General features: G+C 40.2%; 1 pseudogene; it reads right to left on the bottom strand.

Annotated features, from left to right (window-relative positions):
• Window positions 1-2,382: 2,382 nt before the first annotated feature.
• Window positions 2,383-3,041, bottom strand: LOC133758714 (periphilin-1-like; annotated as a pseudogene).
• Between the last annotated feature and the right edge of the window lie 2,421 nt (window positions 3,042-5,462).

The raw sequence follows: 5,462 nt of genomic DNA, 5'->3' as shown, positions 1-5,462 counted from the left end.
TTAATGAACAACTTTAGTGTTAAACATGCTGTCTTTCATCTATCAATGTTATAGTCCTAATGTTGAAAGTGAAAAGTTGTATTTTCAATATGATAGTTATATATGCCAATAGATTATATTTTTTAAAAAAGATTTATTTCATATATCTGAAAGGCAGAGTTACAAAGAGAGAGAGAGGGAGAAAGAAAGATTATCTTCCATGCATTGATTCATTCCACAAATGGCCACAATGGACAGGGCTAGCCCAAACCGAAGCCAGAAGCCAGGAGCTTCTTCTGTTTCCCCCACATGTGTGCGGGACCCCAGCACTTAGGCCATCCTCTGCTGCTTTCCCAGTTACATTTACCAGCAATATGGATCAAAAGTAGAACAGCTGGGACTGGATCCAGCACCCATATGGGATGCCAGTGGTGCAGAAAGTGGCGTAACCTGCTACATCACAACAACGGCCCCATATTTTATTTTATTTTATTTTAAGATTTATTTATTAATTCGAAAGGCACAGTTAGAAAGAGGCAGAGGCAGAAAAAGAAAGGTCTTCCATCCTCTGGTTCACTCCCCAAATGGCCACAACAGCCAGAGCCGGGCCCAATCGAAGCCAGGAGCCAGGAGCCACTTCTGGGTCTCCAACATGAGTGCAGGGGCCTAAGCACATGGGCCATCCTCTACCGCCTTCCCAGTCCTTAGCAGAGAGCTATATTGGAAATGGAGCAGCCGGGTCTCTAACCGGCTTCCATGTAGAATGCCGGCACTGCAGGCGAAGCTTTTCCAGCTGTGCCAAAGTGCTGGCCCCAAGTCCCCATATTTTATTAAATGTAAATGTAATCTTACTAAAGTCATATAAATTGAAACTACATAAATTATATAGTATTTGGATGTTGTATCTATCTATTTATTTATGGCTATGATAAAATCAAAGCATAGAAATAAATGAATTGCAATCCTCCCTCAAACTTGGAAATAACTATGGTTAACATTCCTTGAGGTTATTCACTGATTCCAAAAAAAACGATGTCAAAGACAATATAACAAAAATGCCAGCATTTCAAAATTGAATTTTTTATATTTTATTATTGCTGAAAGTATGGTAAAAGGTTTTAAGCAAGATTTTCAAGTAGTTGATTATTTCTTGCTACAATATGTTTTTTCTCCAAAATAATTATTGAAGGAAATATTTTTAAGTGAAATTGCAGAGCCAACAGCCAATGAAATTGCAGAGCCAACAGTCAGTCATAACTATATTCAATGGCAAGGGGAGTTGGCTATTGGAACTGACCAATCCATGTGAACTGATCTCCAATTCTGAAGTACCTGGAAGTGGCTATGTTATTGCTGACTTGAAACAACCTGGGTGGAGTCGCAAGGTAAGAGTTCGGCCTGGCCATGTGGATTTGCTTGTGTGAGGAGCACCCAGCAAGACTTGTTGGGTGCTCTGCCTTGATAGAGCTCAAGTTACAAAGTCATCACACGACCACCATGGGGAAATGCACCAGGGAGATGGTGTAGGTGAGAAGTCAAGAAGACCAGGGAGACACTCACAGGGAAAGTGAATCACTCTTTGAGGAAAAGCAGCCATTAGAGAAGGCAGACAGAGCAACCAGAAGAAAAGGAGGTAGAAATAATTGGTTACTCTTTTTTAAGATCCCAAAGTATTCCATTTATTAGGATAGAACACTTGAACATATTGAAAGTCACAAAGCCCAAGAAGAGCAAGCCACACATCAATAAAATCACAAATCAGAATCCTTACATTTTCACATTCTACCCTTCACGTGAAATGCAAGCAGACTAACAGTTTTGAAGATGGATGATCTTTACTCTGTCCATAACACTCATTTAACCAAGTAAATGGCCACATAAATACTGGGAAAGACAACACAACATTAGTAAAAGATCCAAAGCTTTTCTCTAGGGCCACGTTCTTAAAGTTTGTACAATTAACTGACCCATCGTTTTGGAGGCGGGTTGGGGGGATGGAAGGATGGATTAGGTGGTTTTCCACATGGAAATAATTTCAAATTAAGATAGATGCTTTAAACAGACTGCTTTAGATATTTTTTGACTTTGGAAATGTGGTCAACTATCATGAACTATTTCTTTTCATTGCAAAAATATTCCATATATTAGGAATTTATATAATCTGGGAAGGGGGGAGAATCTAGAAATATTTTTTTCTGAGAAAGAAATATAAAAAGGTTATCTGAAGTCAAGAGTGGAAGTATCATACTCCATAATGAGATATTTGAGTTCTTCAACACATCATTCACCTATTTCATGCAAATTCTACTTCAGTGCAAACTATATGGACTTTTCTCAAGACAGATCTTTCTCAGTCAGCACCTTCACAACCTTCCAGAAAGTTTTACAGTCTTGACAATAAACCTAGTCAATCTATTTGGGTTTTGTTGTTATTGCCTTAGAGCAACTGGTTAGCTGACTGTCTTCAAATAATTCACCTCCATTGTGTTGAGTTCAGGTTCCTCTGGCTGCTTGATGAATGATGGCACCTTGGACCCTGCCTCATGCCCAGAGATTTCTGACAAGTTACTTTCATCTGACTTCCATAGATTCTCAGCAGCCCACTTGCTCACAGGCTCTGCAAGTTTCTTCTCAGTTAGCCTGCTGAGTTTGTCCAGTGCCTTTGATGAAGCAACTGCTGAAGAACTTAAGAGCGAAGTGTTTCTTGATGTTTTCAAACACTGCACAGATCTCTTTACTGCTTTGTTGAGATTGATGGAAAGAGTATGTTTTGCTTCTTTCCAGAGAGTAGCGCTGCTGCTGACACTGGACTCAGATCTGCTGGGTGGAGAGTGCTCACGACCCACAGGTGATTCTCTGAGAAAAGAAGCATCTCTTTTATGAGAAGACCAATTCTTTGTATAATGAGAAGAGAGTGGAAACTTTTTCTAAAGCTATGTCTCATGTCTGTGTATTCAGGCTGTTGGTTTGTAAAATAATCACCTCTTTTCCATTGATAGCCAGCCATTACCAGGGTGAATTTAAGGAGATACTCATTCTCTTGGAAGTCTCTCATAGTCATGTCATTCCACAGATCACATTTCCTCTCCTCTTTAAGCCACAACTCAGCTTTGGGAGGCCCAGGAACACAGTCATTCAATTGGTTTCTTGGAAACCAAGGGCGAAAAAAATTTTAAGTGAAAGCAGGTTATCTATGATTCAAAGAGATTGGGTCAGATGATGGCTAAAAAATGGAGATGTGATAGGCATTTGGCACAGCTGTTAAAATGCTGCTTGGAACATCCACATCCCAAATCAGAGTGCCTAGTTTCCATTCCCAGTTTCACTTCCCATCCAGCTTCCTGCTAATGTGCTCCCTGGAACACAGCAGTTCTGTCTTAAGAACTTGCATCCCTGCCATCGGCATCAGAGATCCAGACTGAGTGCTTGGCTCCTGGCTTCAGTCTGACCCAGGGCTGGTTCTTATGGGCATTTTGGTAAGTGAACCAGTGTATGCAAGCTATTCCTCCATCTTTCAGTCTTTATCTCTCCCCTATCTCTCTGTCTTTCAAATAAGATAAAAATAAATAACTTTTTTCTTAAGTGGAGCTTAGGCTTGGATAGAGGAAGTCCCTGGTGATGTTTATAAGAATTGGCTAAATAGAGTACAAGAGAAGCCTGGCCACAGAGGGGTACAGCAGGGGGCGAGGTCAGGAAGGAAAGGCCAATTAGACAATGCTTTCTTGAAGCCTAGCTATGAAAGAATAGACACAGGCAGACAAAGAATTGAGTAAGATACTTTTTTATGGTGCAAGAAAATCTGTTGAGTTTATAGACTGTGAAGAAAAAGCCTGGAGAGGGAGAAGGCACTGTAAATAGAATGGATGGTTGATAGAGCCAGAAGTGGAAGGGAAGAGATTTAGAGAGAATAAATCATCCTTGAAAGTGAGGGAAGGGAAGGGATGGTGGTGGACATGAGCATGAAGATCAGAAGCTGAGAGTGCCTCCAACTCATCTATATAGTCTCAGAATGACTTCACAGTTTCATCCAGTGACATCAACTCCTGCAAAGTAACTGCTTCAAGGCACCGGCCACATTTGTTTTCTTTTCTTTCTTTTTTCTTTTTTTTGAGAAGTTCTCCTTTCCTTTTTATTGCTTAATTTGAGTGAGTTATACCAACTCAATTTTAAACACTCTCTAAATGATGCCTTAAAGATTAAAAAAAGATACAATGACTAAAATAAAAATAATTGAATTAACATTTCCTTTCTTTATCAAGCAAATATACTATTATTTGCCTTGATGGAAATAATTTTATTGACATATTATTTACTGATTTATTGACTTACTTAATCTGTTAGTGTCATAAGAGGGAACTGACATTTTTTTGAGAAGCTTTTCCAAAAAGAATACCAGTCAAACCAATTACAATAAAAATGAAGCTGCTGTATTCGGCAGGTCTTTACAAACATTGAGATAGTAGACTCTAGAGGTGTGCTCACCATCGGCAGTGAGCTAATCCAGGAAGGATATTTTTAAAATCTAAAGTGCAAGAGCTTTATTGATGTTTCTTTAAAGGAAAGTATATAAATCTACTTAGAAATGTGTGTGTGTGTGTGTGTGTGAGAGAGAGAGAGAGAGAGAGAGAGAAGGAAGGGAGGAGAAAAGGAAGGAAGGAGGAAAGGAAAGAGGGAAGGAAGGAAAGAAGGAAGGAAGGAGAAAAGGAAGGAAGGAAGGAAGGGAGGTTGATTGAGGTTAATGTCATACTCTATAGTTATAGGGCATAGACTGTGCTATGGTGGATAATCAGTACAATGACAGCTTGCCATGCCATTACAAACTCTTCTTGAACAAAAGTCACGTTCTCTATGTCTTCAAGTGTCCAGCTGCTCCTGCACTTCCACTATCTGGATGGGTACAAATTCACCCTACAGATGTGCACAGCCAAACATCAACTCTTCTTTCCCCGTGACTAGTATGAAAGCTGTTCATTCTTACTACAGGCAATGCAGTGGTGAGAAATTTTCAGTGTCATCATTACAGCCCTTAATTGCTAAATGATTAAACTCAGAATCCATTCAAGGATTCAGAAGGCATGTTACAACAGAATTTTATATGTTGTTTCCCTGAATTTAAATGAAAGTATGAGAAATTAGAATATTATAGTATGCTAACACATCGATTTAAGATTCAATTTATTATTATTATTTTTTTTTTGGACATGCAGAGTTAGACAGTGAGAGAGAGAGAGAGAAAGGTCTTCCTTGCATTGGTTCACCTCCCAAATGGCCGCCATGGCCAGTGCAATGCAGCTGGCGCGCTGCGCCGATCCAAAGCCAGGAGCCAGGTGCTTACTCCTGGTCTCCCATGCAGGTGCAGGACCCAAGCACTTGGGCCATTCTCCACTGCCTTCCTGGGGCCACAGCAGAGAGCTGGACTGGAAAAGGAGCAACAAAGACAGAATCCGGCGCCCCAACCGGGACTAGAACCCAGAGTGCTGGCG

The sequence above is a fragment of the Lepus europaeus genome, chromosome 4 (genome assembly GCF_033115175.1).
Source record: "Lepus europaeus isolate LE1 chromosome 4, mLepTim1.pri, whole genome shotgun sequence".
Taxonomy (NCBI): Eukaryota; Metazoa; Chordata; class Mammalia; order Lagomorpha; family Leporidae; genus Lepus; species Lepus europaeus.
Note: the sequence above shows the minus strand (reverse complement) of the source record. Positions and strands in the feature narration are given on the sequence as shown.